The sequence below is a fragment of the Hyla sarda genome, chromosome 2 (assembly GCF_029499605.1).
Source record: "Hyla sarda isolate aHylSar1 chromosome 2, aHylSar1.hap1, whole genome shotgun sequence".
Lineage (NCBI taxonomy): Eukaryota > Metazoa > Chordata > Amphibia > Anura > Hylidae > Hyla > Hyla sarda.
This window is the reverse complement of record NC_079190.1, coordinates 91,714,898-91,734,543: the sequence shown is the minus strand read 5'-3', so window position 1 is coordinate 91,734,543 and position 19,646 is coordinate 91,714,898. Positions and strand designations below refer to the sequence as shown.

The following is a 19,646-nucleotide window of genomic DNA, read 5'->3' as shown; positions in this document are numbered from 1 at the left end:
GTTGCTTGAAGGAACTTAAGTTTGATTCTGGAGTACCCCTTTTAAACAGCAGTTCCCTCCCAACCAGGGTGGCTCCAGCTGTTGCAAGACACACGGACTGATATCTTTCAGCCCTAAAAAGGGCTTTTTTGGGTGCTGTCCTTAAAGCAGATGTTACACTAGTGCTTTAAAAGTTAAATGGACCCTGAATACACCACCTAGCAGCAACCTAGCTATCGCTTTCCCTATACAGCAGGAGCAGCTTCTCTGACCCTCCACTTCCTAAGCCTGCAGTATGCTGAATGAGGGTAAAATGGCGTCCGTGCAAGAGGTAGGAGGGTCTGGGAGGGAGGGACTGCTGCTGATTGGCTGTAATGTGTCTGCTGACTCTGACTCACAGGGTCAAAGTTTACTGCAATGTTAAAGTATAGGGGGCGGATCGAACCTCACATATGTGCGCCCTGCGATGCGAACGCGAACATGCTAAATTCGCCGGGAATTGTTCGTCGGCGAACAATTCGCAACGTCTCTATAAACAAGCCCCAGCTTGACAAAGTTGTTAGAAATAACAGTTAAATCCTATCTTTTGCGGCTTTCTAGTAGCTTTAATGATGCAAAAAAATTCTTTTAACGATAGTCAGCAACAGCCACACCTATCCCCTGTATGTCAGTGCTGGGGACGCTGTGTGATTGGTCCGCAGGTCCCAGCACTGAGAGTCCTTATTACTCTACTGGACTGTAGAAGAATAAATGGCGTCCGTTCATCTATGCACTCCGGTGATGCGGACAGCCATTTCTTACAGCAAGCACTAGCTCTCTTTCTGCTAGTACTTGCTCCCTATAGCCCAATGCGCGGCATAATGCTGTAGTGGAATGATCTGGCTGCCAGCATTGCATCACAGCAGTAGATGAGACCGGGCAGCCAGATCATTCCGCTACAGCATTATGCCGCATTCCGCTATAGCATTACCAGCTCATCAGTACTGAAAGGATTTTTTTATAGAAGTAATTTACAAAACTGTTTTACTTTCTGGAGCCAGTTGATCTATAAAAAAGTGTTTTCCTGGATAACCCCTTTAACTTACCTATCAGATGTCTATGAGGGATAGTATCAAATGCCTTTGCTACATCTAAAATACTATATCCACAGCCAACCCTATGTCAAGGCTTCTACTCACATCTTCATAAAAGCAGGTTAGTTTGGTTTGGCAAATTCTAACCTTAGTAAATCCATTCTGGCTATCACTTATAATACTATTATCCCCTAAGTATTCCTGTATGTAGTCGCTTATGAGTCCTTCATACAATTTTCCCATGATGCACATCTATAATTACCTGGGGAAGACCTAGAGCCCTTTCTGAAGATTGATACCACATTCGCCTTGTGCCAGTCTCTCTTGGCACAATACCAGACACCAGAGAATCTCTAAATATCATGAACAAGGGAAAATTTCATTAGCAAGGGTAGGGTAAATACAGTGGGGCAAAAAAGTATTTAGTCAGCCATCAATTGTGCAAGTTCTCCCACTTAAAAAGATGAGAGAGGCCTGTAATTTTCATCATAGGTATACCTCAACTATGAGAGACATAATGAGAAAAAAAATCCATAAAATCACATTGTCCGATTTTTAAAGAATTTATTTGCAAATTATGGTAAAAAATAAGTATTTGGTCACCAACAAATAAGCCAGATTTCTGGCTCTCACAGACATGTAACTTCTTTAAGAGTCTCCTCTGTCCTCCACTCGTTACCTGTATTAATCACACCTGTTTGAACTTGTTATCAGCATAAAAGACACCTGTCCACAACCTCAAACAGTCACACTCCAAACTCCACTATGGCCAAGACCAAAAAGCTGTTGAAAGACACCAGAAACAATATTGTAGACCTGCACCAGGCTGGGAAGACTGAATCTGCATAGGCAAGCAGCTTGGTGTGAAGAAATCAACTGTGGGAGCAATTATTAGAAAATGGAAGACATACAACAACACTGATAATCTCCCTTGATCTGGGGCTCCACGCAAGATATCACCACGTGGTGTCAAAATGATCACAAGAACGGTGAGCAAAAATCCCAGAACCACACTGTGGGGACCTAGTGAATGATCTGCAGAGAGTTGGGTCCAAAGTAACAAAGGCTACCATCAGTAACACAATAGGCCGCCAGAGACTCAAATCATGCAGTGCCAAATGTGTCCTCCTGCTTGAGCCAGTACATATCTGGGCCCATCTGAAGTTTGCTAGATAGCATTTGGATCATCCAGAAGAGTATTGGGAGAATGTCATATGTTCAGATGAAACCAAAGTAGAACTTTTTGGTAAAAACTCAACTCATCATGTTTGGAGGAAAAAGAATGCTGAGTTGCATCCAAAGAAACACATACTTACTGTGAAGCATGGGGGTGAAAACATCATGCTTTGGGGCTGTCTTTCTGCTAAGGGACCAGGACGACTGATCCGTGTAAAGGAAAGAATGAATGGGGCCATGTAGCATGAGATTTTGAATGAAAACCTCCTTCCATCATCAAGGGCATTGAAGATGAAACGTGGCTGTGTCTTTCTGCATGGGATATGAAGGAGTGGCTTTGCAAGAAGCATTTCAAGGTCCTGGAGTGGACAAGCCAGTCTCCAGATCTCAACCCCATAGAATAACTTTGAAGGGAGTTGAAAGTCCGTGTTGTCCAGCGACAGCCCGAAAACATCACTGCTCTAGAGGAGATCTGCATGGAGGAATGGGCCAAAATACCAGTAACAGTGTGTGAAAACCTTGTGTAGACTTACAGAAAATGTTTGACCTCTGTCATTGCCAACAAAGGGTATGTAACAAAGTATTGAGATGAACTTTTGTTATTGACCAAATACTTATTTCCACCATAACTTGCAAATAAATTCTTTAAAAATCAGACAATGTGATTTTATGGATTTATTGCCCCATTATGTCTCTCATAGTTTAGGTATACCTATGATGAAAATTACAGGCCTCTCATCTTTTTAAGTGGGGAAAACTTGCACAATTGATGGCTAACTAAATACTTTTTTGCCCCACTGTATCATGAACAAGAGTAGGAAGTTCACGTTATTATACCGGGTACTAAAACGTAGTGTTTTCTTCATGGCAAGACACCAGGCACATGACTTGAACGTTACAGAAATTTGTAGAAAACAAACTTACTGCTGAGCAGGCAATTTCACGCCATGAACTGGAACAAAAAGATAGGTTAGGCTGTAGTCACCTACAGGGTCATTTTCTTACTTTTCTTTTCTGAATAGGAAGGCTTCTTCTCCCTATGGTAGGGGTAACCTTCTTCGCTGGTCTGAGTCAGATGTTGTGGCTCTCTTTCTTGTGCACCCACCAGTGCATTGATAGTATTGATTCAGGACACTCTGGGGCTGCAGAAGATGTTGGTGCCTGCTCTTCCAGCCAAACCTGCGCAACAACAGGGGGCCCCAGTACAGTGATGGGGAGCCGCAACTTCTCACACGGTGTAGCACAGGTGGGAGCAGCCATGGCCAACTCTCATAGCATGTAAGTTGCAACAGAAAGTGGTTCCTTCCCGGGTAGCATCATTAGGTTTTCTTCCATGTACCGCAGTAGTTCTGACTCATCAACAAACATCCACTGCAGCAGCAGAGGTGACTTTGTCAGGGCTGTGGCTCTGGCTTTGGAAGATTGGACACTCTTTTAGGGCTGGGGCTAGGATGATGGGGTCGAGAACCCGGCATCTGGAGGTGTACTCACAGTGGATTCTTCTGAGGTAATTTCTGCTCAGGATCCGAAGGAATGGTAATGTGGGGACAGCTGCACAGCCGAAGCCGCTCAGGATGAAGCTGGGCTGACTACCCAGGCAACAGTGATGTAGATTCTCAGGGTTCATCTCTCAGTAGGGGTGCAGGCAGAGTCCATGCAGTACTCGACTCACTCTTGAGGTTGATAGCTAGAGCCGCAAACACTTCTGCGGCCGCCACCACAACTTGTTGGGCATTCGCTGCCATCTTAGTACTCTCTCGAGGAGCTTCAGCAGGTGCAGCTTCCATATTGCTTCTTCGCTGGTCCGTCAGGGTACTCGAGAGGCAGGACATCTGAGCCCCTTTTGTGGGTGACTCACCAGATGGCTGTCGACAGGAAATGGAGCTCTAGTATAGCCTCTTCAACCATCCCCTGTGCAACAGGAAGGTGGTCCTTTGAGTTCCTTTTGGGGCCAGGAACGGCATTTCGGTTCTCCCTGTTGGGGGCAGAGCGGAGAGTTTTGCAGGCTTTTTCTGCATGCTTTCTGCAGACCGGATTAACCCCTGCTGGGGTGACGCAGACTCTGTGGCACAGCATAAACTTACTTCACTGCTTGCACATGTTGGAAACATCAGATAGCAGTCTCTGGTCACACTTTTAGCAGACAAATGGCTGACAATAAAGCTCTCTTATTCACAGATAAGCACAGTCCACTGACAATGGCACATAAACAGGCCCACTGCAGGTGAGTTTTCTAATTAGCTAGGACTCTGTTCACACTTGGAGGGGTTCACAGCAGATAAGGCACACACCCAAATCCTGTTCATGTACGCCAAAATCATGTGGCAACCATGGGGAACTGGAGAGACTGTGGTACCTGACTCGGGGTGGTTAGATGTATTACTTTGTGAAGCCAGGGCTCTGTTAGCCTGCACGGTCCGAGGATATGACAGAAGATCAGTGTAATGCTGGGTGTTGGCACCCAATCAATCAGCAGGATACAAAGATAGGAGAAAAAGACCTTTCAACCGGCATTGCTGATTCACCACATCAGAGACAGGAGTAGAGGTTCAGGAACCACTTAGGATCCACTTTTATTAAGATTATGCGTTTCGAGGGGAGCCCCCTCTTCTCCTGATCTGAAGAAAAGGGGGCTCCCCTCGAAACGCGTAATAATAAAAGTGGATCCTAAGTGGTTCCTGAACCCCTAGTCCTGTATCTGATGTGGTGAATCAGCAGCGCCGGTTGCAAGGTCTTTTTCTCCTATCTTCGCATCTCTACCAGGACCCTCTCAGAGTCCAGCGACCTGCGGCACAGCAGCTGACTTCCCATCCTGTACCCCCCCTTCCCGGTTGTTGGGTGAAACGCCTTTATTCTTTTATATCAAGGTGAGCGGCCATCTGAAGGGGGCTCTATTTTGCCCCAACTGCCACCTCATACGTACCTTTTTTTCCACTGGGGTAATACACGAGGCGCCGTACACGGTTGTCCCCTTTTTCTAATTTTATCACAAATCAGCAGGATAGGCAGTCTTTTTTTTTTTTTTTCTTAAGTCCCAAAAACCTTTTAAGGATCTGCAAAGTCCACTCAAGGTCAGACTTATTTTGTAGCAAGAGAGGGAAAAATGCAACATTAGGTAGGTGGATTTAATGTTTCAGCTGACTGATTTACATTCTACTTCTTTGTTGCAAGAGTAAATCTTTTATGATGAAAGAGCAGACATTGGGTACCGAAGAATAAATGTTAAACTTTTTCATGAACTTTCAGCCTGCTTGGAAATTTCCAAAGACCATTTTATTATTTACTTAGCATCTCAGACAATTTAGCAACTCATTAAGTTATAGTAAATGGAGGCTACACATTTGCACAACTATACATTATATCTTGTGTAATACGTGCTGCCAAGCGAAAAAAAAATTATTGTGACATAACCTAGAATACAAAAGTACTAGTGCAAAGATCATTGGCAAAAGAGCAATGTGTAGCCATTTATGGCCCTCAAGTATAATGTACAGAATGTAATATGCATGTATATTATATTATGTGATGGATCCCCCCATGTAAGAGATGTCATGACTGTTTAATGCTATGTTATAAATGTCTTTCATGTTTATGTTTTGAAAACCCAATAAAAAGATTGTAAAACAGAATATGTATAAAGTGTAGGGGTACACTAAACATTCTGGCAGATCCATACAAACAAGGCTTCCAAAGTCCAACAGTTAAATTAAATTGTCATTAAAGGGAACCTATCAAGATATTGTTTGCCCCTAAACTGAATAGAGGATTAGGTTTATAGACATGTTCCTATAGCTATTCTTCGTTGCGGCATCGTATAAATATATAGCCGTATATATCTATGGTGGACCTTGAAGACCTTTTAAATGCTCATGGATGCCATAGTGACCCATTGGATCCCCATTATTGCTGGTGGAATGGCTACCAACTCCCTCTGACAAATTCTTTACAATCTATGGATGTTATTGACGACTGTATAAAAGGGTATAGATGGGCAGAAGTTTTTCTGATCAGGGCAGTTTCAGCAAAAAAAAAAAAAACAGCTGTCAACCAGAGCTGCCTATCATAGTCATGTGGGCACTGTTTCTGTGCTTGTAACATCACCTATTGCAGAAGAATAACCATGATTGGGATGTAAACATATATCCATATGTTCAGAGCCTGATCAGCTTACTAGATGACAGGAGGGTTCTCACCTGCCTCCTGGTTGTCCGATCAGCGATCTACTGCTCCAGCAGAGTGCCGATAACACTGATCAGTGCTATGCTATGGCATAGCAGTGATCAGCGTATGCAATCAGAAGATTGCATTGCATAGCCCCTTGTAGGGGCTTAAAAAATAAGTTAAAAGTGTTTAAAAAAAAAAAAAGAGAATACATGTGAATGGGGGGCCCCCATAAAAGTTTGAACCACCCCCCTTTTCCCATTTTTTTTATAAAAAAAATCATATGTGGTACCACCACGTGTGCAAATGTCAGAATTATTAAAATAGAAGGTTAGCTAAACCGCTTGGTCGATGGCGTACACGTAACAAAATAACAGAGTCCAAAATTGTGAAGTCCCATCAAAACAAAAATGCTACCGATAAAAACTACAGACCATGGTACAAAAAATGAGCCCTCATATAGCCCCGTATGTGGAAAAATAAAAAAGTTATAGGGGGTCAGAAGATGACAATTTTAAAGGGGTTTTCTACCATAAGGTGATTTTAATACGTACTTGGCAGACAGTAATGGGCATGCTTAGGAAGGATTTTCACTTGTCTTGGGGCTAAATGGCTTTGTCATGAGATTACCATAACACTGTGGCTAGCTTTTTGTGAACTGGTATTTCCTTTCTGAGTTTTTTTCTATGCCTAAAAATCCCAAAATTCAATTTTCCTCCCTTCTACACATCAGCCACCCCACCCATTGAAACATAAATGAGCTGCATCCATTCAAAAGACCTGTGGTTTTCAATCAGGGTACAGATTGATCTCTCTCCCACCAAGTGATCACTCCACCCATTGAAACAGACAGGCTCCCTGTCATCAGCTGACTAGTGAGTCAGGTCTCAGCCACATTGCAACCTGGGAAAAATCTGAGACAACAGTCATTTTGTATGCTGTTAAAAATAAATATTGGGGTGAAAATCACAGAAGAATTGTGAGAAAACCATCACACACAGGTACAGACACTATATTATAAACTACACTAACTTTACAGCCCCTGTAGCATAGTCAAATAAAAAAAATCCCGTAATACCCCTTTAAACATACAAATTTTGGTGCATGTAGTTATAATTTTTAAGTAGTAAAATAAACAAAACCTACATAAATTGGGTAGCCCTGTAACTGTATGGACCTACAGAATAAAGATAAGGTGTCATTTTTACCGAAAAGTGCACTGCGTAGAAATGGAAGCCCTAAAAAGAGTCAGGAAGGGTCCTCTGCAACCACTCTGAAATAAAATAAAAATCTTAATCTTAATAGGAAAATAAATGAGGGGAAAATAAATGTAAGAGTTATATGGATTGGTCAGAGATGATCTGCATTAGTGTACGAGTTAATGTGAGTGGCCAGATATTAAGATATTAACCATGATGGTATCAGGAATTAGCCACACCCCCTGAGGGAGCCATTGTGAGTAAAACATATGTTGGGGTTGTTACATGACTGGTAAGGCTTATTTGATTCATAGACGTTGGGATTTTCTTATGCTACTATACTACTCCTAATTTAATACCTTACTATTTATATACTTTAATGTATTAACTGTGCATATTCTTGCGGGTGACCATTATGGAGTGATATATTTATTTCCCATTAACACTATCGTGTCATGTAATTCATAGAGGTTGTTATTGGTGCCAAACATATTTTTATAGTTTTTATAAACAGTGTGTAATATGTCTAATAAAGATTTTTGATTTATGAGCATAATGTTTTTGTGATAGTGTTTGCATTTTTGGGGTAGAGTTATTTACATAACACTTCACTAACCTATTCTGATACGGGTTGTCTACCTTGGCTGTTCTCTTTTGGGTCTATAATTGGGGAAAAAATGTCTAAAGCTAAAATACCCCTTTAAGGTTAAAATGGGCTGAGTCCTTAAGGGGTTAAAGTGACCGTGTGACCATTTAATACACAGTTGTGTTAAAGTGAACCTGTCATACGCAAAAACTTTTTAAATAAAGTAGATAATAACATTACATGTATATTTGTAATATATATTGGTTAAAAAATGTGTATATCTATTGGTGAAAAAATGCTATCTTCTCCCTGTAGCTATTGCCTGTGTGTGTCTGTGCGGAGACAAAATACAAAGTACAAGTGTTGGCTGGACAAGCAGGGCTATGTGCAGGCTACTGGCTTGTCAATCATCCTGCTATGTGAGCTGGGGGCATGTCACAGAGCCTCACTGCTCAGAGCCCTACTTGTCCTCAGTGCACAGAACCCTGCTTGTCCTCAGTGTACAAAGCCCTGCTTGTCCTCAGTGTACAGAGCCCTGTTTGTCCTCAGTGTACAGAACCCTGCTTGTCCTCGGTGTACAAAGCCCTGCTTGTCCTCAGTGTACAGAGCCCTGCTTGCCTTCAGTGTACAGAGCCCTGGTATTTCTCAGTGCACAGAGCCCTGCTTGTCCTCAGTGTACAGAGCCCTGCTTGTCCTCAATGTACAGAGCCTTGCTTGTCCTCGGTGTACAGAGCCCTGCTTGTCCTCAGTGTACAGAGCCCTGCTTGTCCTCAGTGTACAGAGCCCGGCTTGTCCTCAATGTACAGAGCCCTGCTTGTCCTTGGTGTACAGAGCCCTGATTGTCCTCCGTGTATAGAGCCCTGCTTGTCCTCCATGTATAGAGCCCTGCTTGTCCGCTCATACTTCTTGTATTTTGTTTCTGCACAGAGACACACAGGAAATAGCTTCAGGGACAAGCCAGGATTTTTTCAACGAAAAATACATACATTTTTTAACCAATGTATATTACAAATATACATATAATGTCATCTACATTGTATTAAACGCTTTTGCAAATGAAAGGTACACTTTAAGTTCACCAGAGTGGGCAATACTATTTCCAAAGGCTCTTCCACCTAAGTTGGGTTAGTATGATGTTCATAAGACCTAATAAAGGAAATGGAGTCGGATTGTCCGGATAGGACAACCCCTTGAAAGCCCTTTAAACATTGGTGAAATATTCTCTTTGTGTTGCCCTTTTACGATGTGCATAGTAGCTTACACAGTGAGAATCTGCAGACATGCACTTATGCATTTTCTGCTAAGTGTCCAGAGGTTAACGAGAGTTGTACATTGATGTCTGAGCTGCATTCACTAAAAGTCGAGCTTGTTGTTTACCTTATTGTCACAGTTTGCCAGTTTGCTTTAGTTTTTGATCTGGAACTAAGTTCAATATTCTAGCATCTTTTCATTGTTCATAAAATAATTTTTTTTTCTATAGTATACCGACAAATTCCGGGATCCAGACGGGAGAATAGTGTACATGGTGAAGTCTTCTACTGACATTTGTAAGAATTTTATCTAATATCTCTTTTTATAATGGACATCTAAAGTAGATAACTGTGAAATCCTACTGAATGTTTTCAGAATTGTGTGATACTTAATTTCTATGTAATATTTCATTTTCTTTGTGATTATACTATAAGTAAATTGAACACGTGTGAGTTCCCGCACAGATTACAGCTAACTACTACTATGTGTTCCATCAAAAGCTATAATAACAGTTTATCTTGGGTGAGCCCCTCTAACAAATTGTCCAAAGTGGCCAACCCTAGATATCTTTTTAAGGTCCTATTAGGTGATAATTAGAAGAATAGGCCAATATTGCCCTGTGTAGGAAGGCCAGTGTTTAGCCAACAACCAACCAAATGCTCGTTCATTGGCTGGTTGGGTAAATTTTACATGTCAAAAAATCATCAGCTGCACATCACCCTGTGTAATAGGGATGTGCAGCCAACAAGTGATGACAGCAAGGAGCCACACAAATAGTCTAACTTAAAGAGTACATGTCATTAGAAAAGACCTTTCACATGTCCTAGTGACACTTGACGTGTGTCTGAGTGTTCAAACCTCTACCAATCAGGAGAATAATCCACACGTCGGGGGTGCCATGCACTTTTGAACACACCAACAGGCTCAAGGACTGGCACACCTTCTCTTGTACAAAATTATGCAGGGCTGGTACTGCCTTCTTTGAAAAGAAATTTCAGCTTGGGACTCTCCACCTCGGCGTGCCACTGGGTGATGCGGCAGACTGGACCACTACATCTGAGCCATGGTTGTCCCAGGCCGCTTTATGGTGGCGCATCATATGTTGACGCAGGGCCGTGGTGCCAACATTGCTACCCTGTCCACCCTTCACCTTCTGCCGACATATCTTGTATGTGGCTGTGTTAACTTCCTCCGGATGCTTGATGAAAAACTGCCATACTGCCGAGTATCTGATTTTACCACCAACAGTGCGCAATAATTGACTGCTACTGCCACCGTCTTCAGGAACCCCTGTTCCACTACCTCCCAGGAAGGTAGGCTGCCGCGAAGAAGGTGGCCTACCCCAGGCACGTTTGGTTCCTGAATTTCCACTTCTGTCACTATGCTGACCACCAACCATGGTACCCCCTTGCTGGCTCATCTGCTGCCTCACGGGCAACCTGCAACCCTCTTCTGCTGCTGATGATGAAGCCCCCTCTGCACCCGGCTCTCAAGTGCGATCGGCTTCATCATCATTGAGTTCTGTCTGCACGTCACTGATGTCCTCCTCAAGTTCCTCAACAGTGTATGATTCAGGACCCTGAATGCTGGAAACATCACCTCCCACGTTACCCTCCTCATCAATAATTGCCCACCTAGCGTAGGAAGCGGCAGATGTCTCCTCCACTTCTTGGCTGGGCAGTAGCTGCTGACTGTCGTCTAATCTTCCTCACTGAATAGTGGAGCTGAACCCACTGCGTAAGATACTTCTTTAGGGGAGGAAACAGCATAGGACAGAGGCAATTTGGGGACAGGGACTGCTCCCAGGCCATGCCAACTGAGGGTTGTGTCTGAGGAACCCACCGACTGTTGACTGGGGGTATCAGATGTTACTTGTGATGAAGTGGATGACCACGTCAACCAATCGACGACAGATGGGTTGTCGGTAGAGACACGACCGGTAGCTGATACCGGGAGCTCAGTCCTCTCACTGCGACTCCTGCTGCCACGTGCCCCTAGTCTGCTGCGACCTCTGCCTGATAAACGTAGGACTCTGCCACGCCTCTGAGCAGGTCCTGTCACTTCTCTGCCTGACAATACTTAGTGCGTATACAAGGAGAGTAAAATACGCTTCACTACACGCCTTTCACTGTATGTGGGCTTGTTGCAGATTAACAGGTTGAAAAAGTACACTACTTAGATGTAGCTATGTGGTATGCACATACGACTGAAAAAATAGGCTCTATAGTACACTTGGAAAACGTATTTTCGTTACACACCAGCCGGTGGTTACTGTTCCCTGGCCTTTCACTGTATGTAGGCTTGTTTCATATTAACAGGGGAAAAAAGCACACTACTTGGAAGAAGTTGTTTGTGCTGTTCACGTATGATGGCTATAAAATGCGCCAGCTGGTGATTACTATTCCCAGGCCTTTCACTCTGTGTAAGCGTGTTACAGATTAACAGGTACAAAAAAATCACACTACTTATTTGTAGGTATGTGATTTGCAAAGTATGAGGGCAAAAAAATGCGCTAAAGTACACTTGGAAAATTTAATTTTCTTAAAACAACAGCCAGGAGGTAGGTAGGCCCTTGACAGATTAACAGGTACAAATTAGTGCACTTCTTTGATGGAGGTATGTCATATGCACGTATTAGGGCAAAAAAATGCGGTACAGTAGACTTGGAAAAATTAATTTCCTAAAAAAAATGCCAGTGATTTCTTTTCCCTGGCCTTTCACTGTATGTGGGCTTGTTACAGATTAAAAGAAACAAAAAAAAATCACTACTTAGATGTAGGTATGTGGTATGCACATAAAAGAGAGCAAAAAAATAATATTATACACTTGGAAAAGTTATTTTCGTAAAACAACTGCTAGTGATTACTTTGGCATGAACTTTCCCAGTATGTACACTTGTTACAGATTTACAGCTCCAAAATAGTGTTGCTCGCGAATATTCGCAATTCGAATATTATTCACGAATATCGCATATTCGCGAATTCGCGAATTTCGCGAATATAGCGCTATATATTCGTAATTACGAATATTCGTTTTTTTTTGTTTTTTTTTCTTCACAGTACACATCACAGTGATCATCCCTCTCTGCTTCCAGCTTGTGTGGTGTAAAGAAGGCTCTAATACTACTGTGTGAGACTGGCGTGCGAAAATTCGCATATACGAAAATTAGCATATGCTAATTTTCGCATATGCGAATTTCCACATATGCTAATTTTCGCATATGCGTATTTTCGCATACGCGAAAATAAAACGAGAATATAACGAATATGCGAATATTCGCGAATATTCGCGAATATATGACGAATATTCGTCCATATATTCGCGAATATTCGCGAATTCGAATATGGCCTATGCCGCTCAACACTACTCCAAAATAGTAGACTGTTTTAATGTACATATGTGGTATGCGCATATGAGAGCAGAAATATGCACTACAGTCTGCTGAAAATACGTATTTTTGCACAACACCACTAGTACACAACACTGCAGCAGCACAGAAAAAAAAAAGAAAAATGTGTATTATACACAAGATTGCACTCTGTTAGAGAGTATTAACAAGGTAATGAACTGCTGGTTATTATATATACCGTTTAAACACTACTATGAAACAGCAGATTATTTATTGTGGGAAAAAATACACAAAATTGCGCTGAAAATCCCTCTTGCCTTTCATACTAATATTCAAGAGGCTGGAGGCAGCTTGTTTTCATGTATGAGGCAACGATAAAAGGCTGAATTCAGTGACTATAAGTTAAAGGTTGTTAAAATCATTTCCAATGAAACAGGCGCACTGCAGTCTCGCTACAACAACGGCGAGTGGAATGGCACTGGCTGGCTAGCAGATGAAACACTGTGCTATTAAGTTCAGCGTGTCTGTAGTACACTACACACACACTCGCAGGCTCCGTCCTCTCTCTCTCTCTGAGTGCATGGATGAAATGAGCCTCCGTAAAATGGACGGGGATTACATAGCGCAGTGACATCACAGGGGTGAATCGATGCTGATAGGCTGTGTCAATCATGTGGCTCAGGGTCATTCCGCCTACCTCCCTTCCCGCCGTACTTTCCCGTCCTCCCATAATCCCCTGCCCCATGTAGTGACATGTGGATCTGCCATTTTAGGACTCCTTTAGCCTGGAATACTGTAAAATGCAGTTTAATGAAGTGATTCACTTGATAGAATCGCGGCGATATTCGCATTCGTTGTGAATCGAATATTTCATGAAATTCATAACGTATTCGGGTTCGTCAGCTTCGATTCGCTCATCTCTAGTGCAAAAGTTCATTTATTTCAGTAATGCAGCTCGTCTGCGGAAGGAAGCATGAAGTGCTCCAAAATCTCCTGGTAGACGGATGTATTGACCCTGGACTTAATCAAGGACAGTGGACCAACACCAGCAGATGACATGGCTCCCCAAACCATACGGTAGTAATTGGGGGGGGGGGGGGGAATTGGGGGTTTTCATGAGCTGTAAGCCATAATTATCACAATTATCACTGCTTGAACTATTTTACTTTGCATATATTAGTTTCACCTTTTAAGTTTCATTACTGAAAGAAATTAACTTTTGTACGATATTCTAATTTTTCAAGCTTCACATGTACAGTAAGCATTGGGACATCTTATAGGGCTCTTAGAAATTCATAGGTGGAAAATTTTCCTAAATATAAAATAAATTCACTAGACGGCCATTTTGTTTGTTGCATCATCCACAAAAATATTGATAACACGTTAATCACACATTGCACAACCCAAATTTTTTTTTCTATTTTACTGGTTTTTAAACTCCTTTTGTTGGTAAAATTATATTTTGATTTCTATATTAACTGTGTATATATATATATATATATATATATATATATATATATATATATATATATACTAACTAAAGAAGGTAAAACTTTCAGTTGACCATTATCCTAGTTCTGGCCAACTCCCAGTGATGTTTGAAACTATAATAAAGAAGCTTTTGTAGGACAACGAACCTTTTGCTACATTAAGAAAGAAACTTTAATTGGTAATAAAGTTTTACACTATAAGCCACCAGTGTTCCTTAGCCAATCAGCTCGCACTCAGATTTCCAGAAAAAAAGAGTGGACTTTGGGTTGAACGGTACTGACCAAAATACTCAGTGAGTATTGAGTCTAAGTCGCTGAGGACAAAAGACCCCCAGCTCAAGGTTAGCAGTGAAACAGGGGCTGGTTGGTATCAGGACCCAGGCCCACTTTATGGTTTTGAACCTGATTTATCCAGTCCTCCAAGTCGTATGAGAGGTAAGACAGACTGTTTTTTCTTTCTCCCTTTCTTTCTCTTTGCTTGAAATTATCTGAGTTTTATTTGAGATTGCAATACTGACACTATTGTTGATCGTATAACAACTTGGTGACATAGTGGTCGAAGGCAGGCACTGTGTTGATTGTGTATTATCTGGGTAACACAGGGGCCAAAGAGGCTTTCTTGGGGGTGTAGCCTAACATAAATAGACACTACCTGCTTTCCAGGACAGATAACAAAAAAGATTGTGCTACCAGATTGAGAGATATTGAGTTATTGATTCTGTACAGGAGTAGCTACAAGTAATCTAAAAAGATTAAGGAAAGCTACTGTCACTTTCTGCTGTGCAGCTTGCAATCTCACAGAGGAAGTCAATGTATTCTACTAGTCTACTAGTTTCTTCTCCTTTTGTTCCTCCAGCTGTTGAAAACCCTGGGGTTAATTTGTCTTTCCTTGCTCCTGTTATTTTTGGAACACTTCTGTTATTATTCTTTGTGTACATGTTTAATTCCTACTTGCTCTGTTATAGAGGGGTTATTCCTGTTTTCTACTTCGCTCTTCAGATACCTAGAATAGATCACAATGGGCAATAGGTTGTGTAAAGGATCTGCTTGCACTTGTTTGTGGTGCTGCCACATTCCACCTGCTCCTTTAGAGGGAGATAAGAAATGTATGCATAGCAAAGATCCAAATAATGTCAAATACTGTCACAAATGGGAAAGAGATTGTGGGTTTAATGGAAATTTAACTTTTAAGGGGAGCCAGGACCTTGTAAATAAATTTAAATCCTTTGGGCCCAAAGACCAAAGAAGAAAGGGTCTGTCGGCGGCTGAAGAATGGCTGCAGCAGGCACAGAATAGGGTAGAAAACCAGAACAAAAAGAAGGGTTGTTTATGTTAGCCTCAAAATCAATTGCCCATGGTAGATGAAGAGGATGACACCATGTGCCATGCTCAATGGCTACTGCCCTACCATGCCCCACCCATAGCACAACCTGAAATTCCTCTCGTACCATTAATCGATCCTGCCCTGCCCCCAGCACAGACTACTCCTCCTATACAAGCGTCTCTTCCTGGTCAAGCCCAGGTCCTCCCTGTCCCGCCTCATCCAGCCCAGGTCCTCCCTGTCCCACCTCCTCCAGTCCATGTCCTCTCTGTGAAGGTGAAAGTTTTTTTACAAGGTGGTGATGATGCTGATGAGTCTGATGAGTACACTGGTGTTGCCACACCCGAGCATAGCGGTAGTGGAAGAGGTCAGGGCAGCAACAGGAGGAGAGGAAGAAGAGGTAGATCAAGGGGACAAGGTAGAAATGAGAGAAACAGAGAAGGTTGGCAAGATAAAGGATGGGTGGAGAAAAGAGAATGTTGGTCATGCCACCAACAAGGACACCTGACTAGGGACTGTCCGGATGGACCACAACCCTGGAAAACAGAATGACTAGACATGGAGAGTATAAGTCCCCTGGGAAAAGTGAGATATGTTGACAAACTACCAGAGGTGACTTTGAAAGTAGTTTAGGTTTAATAATTGACAGTAAAATTATGGAAAGCTTTATGTGGTAGGATTAAGGAAGTTAGTCTAAAGTTAGTCTAACAGAACAAAAGAAGTTTGAGTGAGGGTCACTGGCTGGTACAGGGAAAGGACCGTGCCCAAATCAGATCTAAAAAAAAATGAGATGGAAATACTGTTTTTGCTGAACATCCACTCCAAGAGGCAGCCCCACCCTATGTGGAGGTGCGGCCTCCCCAAACCTGGCAGGCCATAGTCAATCCCACTGTGTCCCGAGTCCATCGTGCCAGAGTAGACCCTCTCAATGAACAAAACCCAGTAACTTCTACTTCTGTGGCACCAGTCACCACCACACCCCAAGGGAGGCAGAAACATCTTACCTGAGAGAGAGTGTTCCACCACGCCCAAACTCTAGTGAATTATCAGATGATGAGAGCAGGAGCTCGGACTTAAGTCCCTGTACCCCTTGTATGAACCACACCATGATAGAAACAGTGGCCTAGGGCCTACGGGTTGTCCCCAGACTCTTAGACAAAAAGATTTAGAAGGTCACCCTGGAAAGGAGGCCACCCACGTAGCTGAAGGGACAACTCTCCTAAAGTGTATTTTGATTCTCAGGTGTACATTGACGAGATAGGGGTTCCCCTCGGAGTGCCTAATGAGTTTAAAGCCAGAGATCAAGTGGCAGCAAGGTTTGAGTCTCTGTTCTTTTGATCGAGTACAGTAAACAAAAAATCGTGACCAGGAAGAATCGTGACCAGAGCAATCGAAGGAATGATTGTATTATCAAATGAGCTGGCCGAGAACTCAGGAATAAGTGACCCATTGGCTTTATGGATGGTTTGGAAGATGGACTGGACTGGTGACGTCAGCTCTTATCTCCATCACAATTGGATTGCCATCTTGGTGACCTGTGGATGTTGCTGAATTCCCGGCATCCGAGGTCTATATCGAAACTGATTGAGACTGCAATGACAAGAACTATGTATCAAACTATTCCTCTGGAAGAAGATGTCAATGATATTGGCTCCTCCCTATGAGTGAAATCCAAGAAACCAACTGAGAGAGGAACTAATGCTGAGCAATGGGGGAGTGAACACAGATATCAGAGGGGGGAATTTTGGTAAAATTATATTTTGATATCTATATTCCCTTTATTCATATATATATATATATATATATATATATATATATATATAAAACAGGGTCAGTATTTCCCTCAGGAAGAGGGCACCATAACTAAACATGGTGTTAGCCATTTTTTTCTACTTTCAGTTAACCATTATCTTAGTTCTGTCCAGCTCCCATTGATGTTTGAAACTATCCAACTGACCTTGGTAGAATAAAGATACTTTTTTAGGATAATGAAACTTTTGCTACATTAAGAAAGAAACTGTAAAAGGGACACCATGAACCACCAGTGTTCCTTAGCCAATCAGCTAACAGAGTGTTGCCATATAAAAAGGGCTGTAATCTAATTTTGGGTATGTTTTCTTCTGCGGAGCTGTTTTTTCTGCATGTAAGGGAACATCCACCTGTATCAATACATGTGCATTACATCTGTCTGCTAATCAACACGGCTGGAGTTGACTGATCGCAGAGAGAAATAGATCCTAACACCTTTGTTGTCCTATACCCTTGAAATTATTTATACTTTTTTTCAGGTCTGGGCGTTAGACACTGGGGGCGTTATTTCCACTTCATAGGAAGCAAACGGAAGAAGCAGAGTCAGTACATCCATCTTTATCATCATCTTTAGAAATGGTAAGAAAAACTGGTTATGTCTTTAAAAATGTTCAGATAGCATGCAAGGATATCAGTCTATGTAGATATGTATCCATCTGCCTGTCTTTTTGTATGTCTGTCTGTTTAGTTGGGAGGACTCCTATGTGTAAAAAATAACATTCATAGGATCAAAGTTATCATGCAACGCTGATAAAATGCATCTGTATATTGCTCATGTGGAGTATATTGTAAAACTTTGGTAAATAATACCATTTCACTCAGTTTACTTTAAAGGGGTTAACCGACCAAAGAGCAGCACCCACATTCTATGGGGGGGCTGCGTCTCCAGTCTCGGAAAGCTCTTTTGTTTCCAGGAATGGGGATGTGACATAACGCCATGCCCTCTCCATTCATGTTTATGGGAGGGGGACGTGAGTGGAGGGAGCGGGGTGTGAACTCCCATTCACACTTCTGAATTTCTGTTTGCGGAATTCCGCTAGCAGAATTCCGCAAGCGGAAATTCAGAGGTGCGAATGGGAGTGCAAAATCCCATAGAAGACTATGGGCTTTAATTTAAAGGGGTACTACGGTGATTAAACATCTTATCCCCTATCCAAAGGATAGGGGATAAGATGCCTGATCGCGGGAGTCCCGCCGCTGGGGACGCCCGGGATCATGCACGCGGCACCCCGTTTTTAATCAGTGCCCGGAGCGTGTTCGCTCCGGGACTGATTGCCGGCGACCGCAGGGCCGGCAGCGTGTGACGTCACGCCTCCGCCCCCGTGTGACGTCACGCTCCGCCCCTCAATGCAAGCCTACTGGAGGGGGCTTGATAGCTATCATGCCCCCTCCCGTAGGCTTGCATTGAGGGGCGGAGCGTGACGTCACACGGGGGCGGAGGCGTGACGTCACACGCCGCCTGCCCTGCGGTCGACCATAATCAGACCCGGAGCGAACACGCTCCAGGTCTGATTACAAACGGGGTGCCACGTGCATGATCCCGGGGGTCCCCAGCTGCGGGACTCCCGCGATCAGGCATCTTATGCCCTATCCTTTGGATAGGGGATACGATGTTTAAGCACCGGAGTACCCCTTAAAGCATAAATTCTGGTATGTGAATAGACTCTTAATATCTTGAAAAAGATAAACATGCAAAGTTCTAGATAAGATTAGATTACATTACATTGTTTTGCTATGTTACAGTGTTCTGTTACACTATAGTTTTTATATACTGTATATATATACTTTACACAACTTAAATTGAACAGATATGTTCTTTTTTTTCAGATGGAGTGAAACAACATACAACTTTATGCAGATGACTGACAGAGGAGTTCTCTGCCTACGCCATTATTGATATGATCATTCCATCTAGTCATATAATGATTGAATAAACAAAATGACCATGGGGGAGATTTACCAAAACCTTGTCCAGAGGAAAAGTTGACGAGATGCCCATAACAACTAATCAGATTGTTTCTTTCATTTTTCAGAGTTTTTTTTTTTTTTTTTAAATGAAAGACGCAAGCTGATTGGTTGCTATGGGCAACTGGGCAACTTTTCCTCTGGACAGGTTTTGATAACCCACCCCCCATGTTCTTTGCTTTAAACCCATCTCTAAAGCACACATGGAATAGAATAGAAGATACTGACACATAATTATCAACATAACAGAGCAGTCATTGTCCAACTAGGTATCTATGCATGGATGA

General features: G+C 42.5%; 1 long non-coding RNA gene across 1 annotated transcript in view; it reads left to right on the top strand.

Moving 5' to 3' along the window:
* LOC130357659 (uncharacterized) overlaps nt 1-19,440 on the top strand; it is a 203,978-nt gene extending 184,538 nt beyond the window's left edge. The window contains exons 4-6 of the long non-coding RNA XR_008889213.1: nt 9,655-9,721; nt 17,874-17,973; nt 19,222-19,440. This is a non-coding gene — a long non-coding RNA (uncharacterized LOC130357659). The remainder of the gene's footprint in view (nt 1-9,654; nt 9,722-17,873; nt 17,974-19,221) is intronic.
* The last annotated feature ends 206 nt before the right edge of the window (nt 19,441-19,646 follow it).